The 9,858-nt window shown below is 43.6% G+C and overlaps 1 pseudogene; it reads right to left on the reverse strand.

The window, feature by feature from the left end:
* Positions 1 to 767: 767 nt before the first annotated feature.
* On the reverse strand, positions 768 to 866 carry LOC145596207 (small nucleolar RNA R71; annotated as a pseudogene).
* Between the last annotated feature and the right edge of the window lie 8,992 nt (positions 867 to 9,858).

Consider the following 9,858-nt stretch of genomic DNA (forward strand, 5'->3'; position numbering starts at 1 on the left):
CTTACCCTATATTCATATAAGGTTGGTTAGGTGTTTACAAATTTAGTTTGACTTGGGGAAAGGGTAGATAACGACATGCATTTTCCTCACGTCAAAATGGCGCCGTTGCCGGGGAGTGCTATTGGTGATTAGCTTTTGTTGTTGAGTCTACTTCATTTAAAAAAAAATACAAAAAGATTTTGTTTCTTTAGGCTACACTTGTAGCCGTGCTACTAATATTTTTTTTGTTTGAGTTTTTGCATGCACAGAACCCGTAATCATTCCTTTGTTCCCCTTGATCCGGAAATAGAAAGGACTATTTCAAGAAGAAGAGTGGATATTAGATCTTTGGCTTATAGCTCTTCAAGCGAGGAAGAAATTCAAGAAGAACAAGGCATGGGTGAAAATCCTAGAGTGGCCTTGAAGGAGCTTGGAGTGCCCGGGGCATATAGATTTGAAAGTGGAATAGCTCCTCCCACTACCCCGGCAAATGACTTCGAAATCCGTCCAGCAATGATCACCTTGATCGAGAGAAGGCAATATAGTGGGGCCAAGAATGAGAGCCCATTGAACCATTTGAAAGAATTTGAAAAATATTGCAACACCATCAAAGTCAATGGGGTTTCTCAAGAATTCATCCGCCTCAAGTTGTTCCCTTTCTCTCTAATAGGAAGATCTTTGGAGTGGCTAGACAAAGAGGTGAAGCCCAACTCCTTGAGAACTTGGGACGATGTCACAAAGGCTTTCTTGTCCCGCTTCTACCCCCAAAAGAAGACGGCGGAGGCAAGAGCCTTGATTCAAGGGTTCAAGCAAAAGCCAAGTGAAAGCCTTTACGAAGCATGGGAGAGATTCAAAGAGTATCAAAGGGAGTGCCCTCACCACGGAATCCCCACATACCAAGTGATCCAAATCTTCTATGGCGGTTTAAGTCCCCAAGGCAAGTCATGCCTTGATGGAGGAGCCGGTGGCCCTATCATGAACAAAACCGAAGAAGAAGTTGTGGACATCATCGAGGACATGGTGACATACTATAGGGATTGGCAAGATGGGGAGAGGGACTCTTCAAGCAAGCAATCTTCATTATATTCGGTGGACCATCTAAATGCAATCAATAACCTTTCCTCCCAAATGAAAAACTTAGGAAAGGAGGTCACCGCAATCAAAGCTAAGTTGGAGAGCACTTCTTCCTCTTCTCAAACCTCGAATCTTCCCTCCCAATTTAAGGGGAGAGGTACTCCTTCTAACTCTCAACCCCCTCCCTCTTCACATAATATGCCTATGGGGTGTTTGTTTTGTGATGCATGTGGATCTTATGATCATGACTCTAGTACTTGTCCTAATGAATGTGTTGATGAGTTTGATAACCATGAGAGTGAACATGTGAATTATGTGTCGAATAACAATGGTCAACGGTTTGATAATCAAAGAGGTCAATGGAATAGGAACTACCAAGGCCAAGGCAATTTTGACAACTATAACCAAGGTGGTGGTTATAGAAACCAAGGGAACCAAGGTTCTCGTGGTAGCTATAATAATCAAGGTTATAGTGGCCAAAATCAAGGCCAAAATTATGGTAATCAAAGCCCAAATTATGGTAACCAAAACCAAGGTTATGGAAATCATAACCAAGGTAGTGGTAATCATAATCAAGGTGGGGGAAACCATAATCAAAGTTATGGCCAAAGTCAAAATAGGGGTAATTGGAACAATCAAGGACGGGGAAATTTTCAAAATAATTCTCAAAGAGGTCCCCCACCCGGGTTTGTTCCAAAGACTCAAGGTGAAAGTTCCTATTCTCAACCTTCTTCACCTAGAACTAATTTGGAAGAGATAATTGAGAATCAAACTAAGTTGTTGAACACATACATGGCCGTGAGTGATAAAAAATTCAATGAAATGATGACCCACAATAAAATGCTTGAAAACCAAATCTCTCAACTTGCTAATTCCTTGAAAGATCATGCAAGCCCTTCTTCTTTACCTTCCCAAGGTCTTGATCCCAAGAAACCCGTGAATGCTATTGTTACAAGGAGTGGAAAGGTTCTTGAGGAGAGATTGCCTAGGAAGGGTGTAGATAAGGAGATTCCTAGGGAGATTTTGGTTGAGGATGAGGGGAATAGGGCATCATTGGATGAGGTGGTGGTTGAGACACCTAGAGAGGTGAGTGTAGAGAAAGAGATTGTGAAACCCAAGCTCCCCTACCCACAAAAATTCATGAGACACAAATTGGATGAACAATTTGGGAGATTTATTGAGATGCTAAAACAACTCCACCTTTCTCTACCTTTCACCGATGTGATCAACCAAATGCCAAATTATGCCAAATTCCTCAAAGACATTTTGAGTGGGAGAAGAACTTGTGAGGTTGTGGAGACCATCAATTTGACCGAAAATTGTAGTGCTATCATCATGAACAAAATGCCACCCAAGTTGAAAGATCCCGGAAACTTCTCCATCCCTTGTGCCATTAATAAAATGCAAATTGATAATGCCTTATGTGACTTAGGAGCTAGTGTGAGCTTAATGCCATATTCGGTTTATCAAAGACTTGAGCTAGGGGAACTCTTACCTTCTAACATTACCTTGCAATTAGCGGATAGGTCTATCAAATTTCCAAAAGGTAAGGTAGAAGATGTCCCTTTGAGGGTTGGGAAGTTTGTGTTTCCCGTGGATTTTGTTGTTCTTGAAATGGATGAGGATGCCAACATTCCAATCATTTTAGGTAGACCCTTTCTTGCTACCTCGGGAGCCATGATTGATGTGAGAAGTGCTAAGATCTCCCTTAAGGTAGGAGAAGAGGTTATAGAATTTGATTTGAATGAGAGCATGAAGTATCCATGTTCTTCTTTGGAAAATTGCATGATGATTGATTCACTTGATATTGTTGTGTCCTCCATGCATGAGCACTTGCTCACTTCTAACGATGCTCTTGAGAATGTTTTGATGAACAAAGACAAGGTAGGTGTTTCGAGCAAGGAGATGACTTTCTATGAGGAGTTACTTGATGGAAGTGTGGAGGAAGTGGATGAGCAAAAATGTTTGAAAATCTCAAGCAATGAGGCTTTGCAAGTGGCCACATCACAAGAAGGTAATGGTGTGCCTATGGTGGAGCTTAAACCTCTACCATCACACCTGAGGTATGAATTCTTGGGCCCTCATTCCACTTACCCCGTGATAGTTAGTGCATCCTTGAGCGAGAGCCAAGCTCAAGCGTTATGTGGTGTTTTGAGAAAACACCAAGGTGCTTTGGGGTACACAATTGATGACCTTAAAGGTATAAGCCCCGCTTTGTGCCAACACCACATAACGCTTGAGGAAGGCGCCCTTCCTTCTATTGAACGACAAAGGAAACTACATCCCCAAATGGGAGAAGTAGTTAAGAAAGAGATCACCAAGCTATTGGATGCGGGAATAATATTCCCCATCTCTAGCTCTAGGTGGGTCTCCCCCGTCCATGTCGTTCCAAAGAAGGGGGGCATGACCGTGGTTGAGAATGAGAAGGGTGAGCTCATTCCAACTAGGACGGTCACCGGTTGGCGGATGTGTATAGACTATAGACGTCTAAACACATCCACCAAGAAGGATCACTTTCCTCTTCCGTTTATTGATCAAATGCTTGAGAGACTAACAAGGCACAAGTTTTATTGTTTCCTCGATGGGTATTCCGGATTCTTCCAAATCCCCATCCACCCTAATGATCAAGAAAAGACCACATTCACTTGTCCTTATGGGACCTTTGCCTACCGGAGAATGCCCTTTGGGTTATGCAATGCACCCGCTACTTTCCAAAGGTGCATGATGAGTATCTTCGGGGATATGTTGGAAGAGGAAATGGAGGTCTTTATGGATGATTTTTCGGTGGGGGGTGTTTCTTTTGAGGAGTGCCTTGTGAATCTTGAGAAGTGTTTGGCAAGATGTGAGAAAGTCAATCTTGTTTTGAATTGGGAGAAATTCCACTTCATGGTGGAGGAAGGTATAGTGCTTGGGCACAAGATTTCAAATAGAGGCATTGAGGTGGATAAGGCCAAGATTGACGTGATTGAGAAACTTCCACCTCCGGTGAATGTCAAAGGAGTGAGATCGTTCCTTGGTCATGCGGGTTTCTATAGAAGATTCATCAAAGATTTTTCATTCATTGCTAAGCCCCTAAATGACCTTCTTCAAAAAGATGTTGAGTTCAAATTTGATGACAAGTGCTTGAAAGCATTTGATAGATTGAAGAAGGCCCTAATCTCTACTCTTATTGTTCAAGGCCCAAGGTGGGATCTTTCTTTTGAGTTGATGTGTGATGCGAGTGATTGGGCGATTGGAGGTGTTTTGGGACAACGGGTAGAAAAGAAGCTTCATGTGATCTACTATATGTCCAAGACTCTCAATGGGGCTCAAAAGAACTACACAACAACGGAAAAAGAATTTTTGGCAATTGTGCACTCTTTTGAGAAATTCCGGTGTTACTTGTTGGGTTCCAAAACCATAGTCTTCACGGATCACGTGGCCCTCAAGTATCTCTTTGCCAAGAAAGAATCCAAGCCAAGGTTGATCCGATGGGTGCTTGAATTGCAAGCCTTTGAGATTGAGATTAGAGACAAGAAGGGTGCGGAGAATGTTGTGGCGGACCATCTTTCTCGCCTTGAAGGGGATCAAATTCATGATGATGGTCTACCAATAGAAGATAGAATGCTTGATGACTTCTTGTATGCCATAGAGGTGAAGGAACTCCCATGGTATGCCGATTTGGTAAATTTTCTAGCATGTGGGGAGTTTCCACCCTCATTCTCCAAAAACCAAAGGAAGAAAATCAAACGAGAAGCACGGCACTATTTGTGGGATGATCCCATCTTATACAAACGTGGGGTTGATGGCTTACTTAGGCGTTGTGTTCCAAATGAAGAGGTGCCTAGTGTTTTAAAAATGTGCCACTCGGACCCAAGCGGTGGGCACATGGGTGTTTCCAAGACCGCTACCAAGGTTCTTCAAAGTGGTTTTTGGTGGCCACATCTCTTCAAGGATTCATGGGGCTTTGTTAAGTCGTGTGACCGATGTCAACGAGTTGGGAACATTTCCAAGCGAAATGAGATGCCTCAACAACCTATCCTTGAATTGGAGGTGTTCGATGTGTGGGGAATTGACTTCATGGGACCATTCCCCTCTTCGTATGGGAATCAATATATCTTTGTGGCGGTGGACTATGTTTCTAAGTGGGTTGAGGCCATTGCCTCCCCAACAAATGATCACAAGGTTGTGTTGAAGTTGTTTAAGAAGATCATCTTTCCAAGGTTTGGTGTCCCAAAAGCGGTGATAAGTGATAATGGGTCTCACTTTGTCCATAACGCCTTCAAAAAGATGTTGAGGAAACATGGTGTGCATCAACGATTTGGGCTTCCCTACCATCCTCAAACGAGTGGCCAAGTTGAGGTTTCAAATCGCCAAATCAAGCTTATTCTTGAGAAGACGGTTGCTCGCAATAGAAAGGATTGGTCGGACAAATTGGATGATGCTCTATGGGCTTATAGGACGGCTTTTAAGACACCCATTGGTACCACTCCATATCGCCTTGTCTATGGCAAATCGTGCCATCTCCCGGTTGAGCTTGAACATCGTGCCTTGTGGGCCATCAAGAGGATCAATTTTGACTTAGCAAGTGCGGGAGAGAAGAGGTGGTTGGACCTTCATGAATTAGAGGAGCTTCGACTTGATGCTTACGATTGTGCTAGCACCTACAAAGCTCGATCCAAAGAGGTTCATGACAAGTTGATTGAGAAAAAGGAGTTTTGTGTAGGTGACAAAGTCCTCCTCTATAATTCTAGAATGAAGTTGTTCCCCGGAAAACTCATGTCAAGATGGAGTGGTCCGTTCTTGGTGAAGGATGTTTTTGGTAATGGTTCTGTGGAAATTTCTCCATTGGATTCTTCTTCTTCATTTAAGGTTAATGGTCATCGGCTCAAGAAGTACTTTGATGGAGTGTTTGTTGGTCTTGTTCACAAAATGATTCTTATCAAGCCACTTTGAGTGGGTGAAGCACGTCGAGCTAACGACGTTAACCAAAAGCGCTTACGGGAGGCAACCCGGATTCTCATCTCATTTTTCTTTTCTTTTCTTTTTCTTTGTTTAGTTTTCGCTCTTATGTTGTGTTGGTTTTGTGTTTGTTTTGTAGGTTGCCCATTGTCATCACTTGTTGGAAAGAAGGGGTTTTATGTAGAGTTTAGAGTGCAGTGGAGAGGGCTCCCCGAGGGCTTGGACAGACCTCGGGGGCATCTCTAGCTTTCAAAGCAAATTCCGATCAGGAACTCCCCGCGGTTGCCCCGCGGTCTCTCCGCGGGCGCGGGGGAGTTTGGAGAGGGCGCGGAAATATGGAGAGGGCGCGGCTATTTTGGAGAGGGCGCGGCACCCATCAGGTAAGAAATTAGCAAATTCGGGCAGGAACTCCCCGCGGTTGTCCCGCGGTCTCCCCGCGGGCGCGGGAGAGTTCCCGAGACCGCGGCAGTATCGGGAGAGACCGCGGGGATCTGGGTTTACATTACCCGGAACTCCCCTCTCCTTCTCTCTCCTCTCTTATTTTCTCATCTCCTCTCTAATTTTCCCCTTTCTCTCTCTACATACACTCAAACCCTAACCCCAAATCATCAAATCCTTACTCCTTTCTTCAATTTTTCCATCAAATTTTCACAAAATCTACCTTATTTCTCCATTTTCATCACTTCTACTCAAGTTTCTCGTGATTTTTCGGCAAGTTCCGGTAGTGTGTGGTGCTCTTAGCTTGTTTTGAGTCTCCAATCTTGGTATACTTCTAACCTTTGTATTATTCTTGTCAATTTCAATTGATTTATTTACATTGGTTGGTTTATCTTGATTTTGAGCATGATTTTTGTGTTTCATGATTATTTTTGTGAAATTTGGTATTTTTGAGTGATGATTGATTTCTCTAGATATTCTTGCATATATTTGATGGATGATTGTTAATAATGGTATTTGTTGTTGGAATTTTGGTTGTTGTGTTGATTGAAACAGGTATCTTGTAGTTTTTGGGGGTTTTGGTTGGATTTGAAGGAGGATTGTGAGTGTTTGAGGTGTTAGTTGTTTGATTGAGGGAGTTGGATTATTTCTTGTGCATTTTTTGTGAACTTGTGTGATAAAAAAAAAATGAATTTGTTGAGGCGATCAAAGAGTAGCAAGAACCGATCAACCCAATCTCCCGACCAATCTTCTCAAGGCCAATCCTCTTCCCCTAACCCCCAAACACACTCTACTAACCAAGATGACGCCCCTCCTCCTCTCCCTCCTCTAAAATTGTGGAACCGGTCCAAGCAATTGCCCATTTACAACAAAATGAAGGACCGTAGGTTTAGACCCTCCCGCCACTATTTCCGTGACGATATGGCCAAGCTAGGGATAGATAATGATCTTGAGGTGCTTCTAAACAACCTTAGCTTAGGTGAATTCTTGAAGTTTAACCCCCGTACTTACTTGGAACCCTCGATCGAGTTTTTCTCCACCTTCGAGTTCAATAGGGTTGGGGACACCGACTACATCATCTCCTTCCAACTCTTCAACATCAAACACACCATGAACCTAGCCGAGTTTAATGTGGCCTTAGGTTTCAACCCCGATGGGGATATTTTCGAACCCCTTATCTCCCATGCCCAAAGTGAGTATAATGAGGTTGCTTGGTGGAGAACCATAGCCCACAAAAAGCAATTTGACTCCAAAACTTCCCTTGCTAGTGAGATCATTCATCCGGCCCTTAGGATCCTTCATAGAATTCTTGGGTACTCGGTTTATATTAAGCAAGATTTGGGTAAGTTATCTCGGGAGGAGATAATGGTTTTGTGGATGGCTACTAGCCGGAATTGGGTTCTAGGATTAACTTTGGGTACATCTTCATGGAAGGGTGCAAGGAGATAATGCATGGGGTGAAGACGGGGGAGGTTCATTGTGGGGGCATGGTGACCCGGTTGGTGAGATATTTCAACCAAGAGCGGTTCTTGGAATCTTGCACTCCGGTTGGAGGGAGTGAGGACATTTGGATAAATTTGAGGCAAGTTAACACCCTCCGCTTCATTACTAGTACTAAGAGGGCCGGTACCTACTCTTGGCTAGTAAGGAATACCCACCACAGCCTTTTACCTAACCCGGCCGCAACCTCCATTTTTCGCGAGGCTAGGAATGTTTGGATGGTCCCTAGGGACAATGGTAGGGTTGATGAGGATGAGATGGAGGAAGATGTTAATTTTGTTGAGGGTGTCGGCTTAGGGGATGTGAATGAGGAGGAGGAGGTAGGACGAGGAGAAGAACAAGAGGAACAACAACCACAACCATTACAACAACAACAACCATTTCAACAACAGCATCACCAAGGAAGAAGAAGAAGACAACAACAACAACAACAACAACAACAAGAACAACAACAACAACCGCCATATGACTTTGAGCAAGATATGGCGGCTATGTGGGCGCAAATGGACCGCATGAGACTTTCCATGCATGGTATGTATTCCGACCACCAAACACTTTCTTATCAAACTAGTGCCTTATATGATGCTAGTGTACGTAGGGGGGAGGTCGCACCCCCGGTTAACTACCCTTATGTGCCGCCCCAACAAGGGCCGGTACCTTCCCGGGGTGGTGATGGCCTCCCTACGTACCCTTATTGGCAAGGGGTTGAGACCCCCGATGTGCCAAGGCGCAACTTCCCGCCTTATGACTATAGGGCCCCGGGGGGGAATGATTATAGGGGTGACCCCGCTTATTATTATGTTGACCCCCGTCACCCCGAGCCCCTCGTTCAACAACCGCCCTTTGACCAATTGACCCCATCCCAACAAGACCTTTTTAGGGGTTATTACGGTTTTCCTCCCGGTTTCACCGGAGGTTGGGATGGGGGTGATGGTTCTGGGGGTGATGATGGTGCCGGCCCGAGTGGCCATTAGTCCCTTTATTTGCATATTTGTCTCCCTTTTGTTCTCCCCTTTTCCCTATTTTTGCATGGTTGTCGGCATCGGGGTCGATGCTTTCATTTTGTGAGGGGGGAGGGTCATAAGGATGTGTTAGCATGGGGACGGCACCTTTGGCTCGGTGGGAAGTTTTTGATAAGGTTTTTGGTGGATTTTGGCTATTGGTCTCGTTGTTGTGTTGCTTGTTGTTGATTATTTCTTTGGATGATGTTTTTGGGATCTTCTATAAAAATTTTTGATGATGATGGGTTCTTCTAGGTTTTTGTATATAGTTAGTGTTTTCGTTTTCTTTATTGTTTGCTTTTGTTTGGAAGTTACTAACAAATTCACTTTGTATATATATAGCTTTCTTTTCTTTTACTCACCTTGTTCGTAGCTCATGCTTTGGATTGCGGAGCCCTTTGGAGAAGCCTCTGCAAACTCTTTGGGTACTTTAGTCTAGCACGGATGCTTGGTGAGGTCTTTCTTATTTTACTTCTTTTTATTTTCACCTTTTTTTATCTTCTTGGTTGCTTAGATTAGGAATAGACATAGGGGAAGTTGAACGGTTCGAGGATGTATGATTTTAACACCTAGTGTGTTTGGGGTCTTTGGCGATGTGGCCATTAGACCACTTGTTTGTCGATTGGGATAAATGTGTTATGATTGCATCTTTGCCCTTTCCTCTTTCCCTTTCCTATCTTTATCTTAGTTTACCATCTTTTCTTTTCTTTCCCTTTTCTTTTGATTCTTGTGGTGTGCATATCTTTTTGAGGCCTTCTTTTTACTCTTTCTCTTTTTGAATATTGGACTTATATGCAATGGACTCTTGCTTTTGAATAATAGTCTTCCTAGGTAATTATGGTATGCATGGTTTGAGATTACGTTTGGTTGATTCTAGGATAAAGCATGCTAAGATAGTTGTCTAGAACTAGGGGGATCATGAAAC

Source organism: Chenopodium album, chromosome 19 (genome assembly GCF_948465745.1).
Source record: "Chenopodium album chromosome 19, dcCheAlbu1.1, whole genome shotgun sequence".
Taxonomy (NCBI): Eukaryota; Viridiplantae; Streptophyta; class Magnoliopsida; order Caryophyllales; family Amaranthaceae; genus Chenopodium; species Chenopodium album.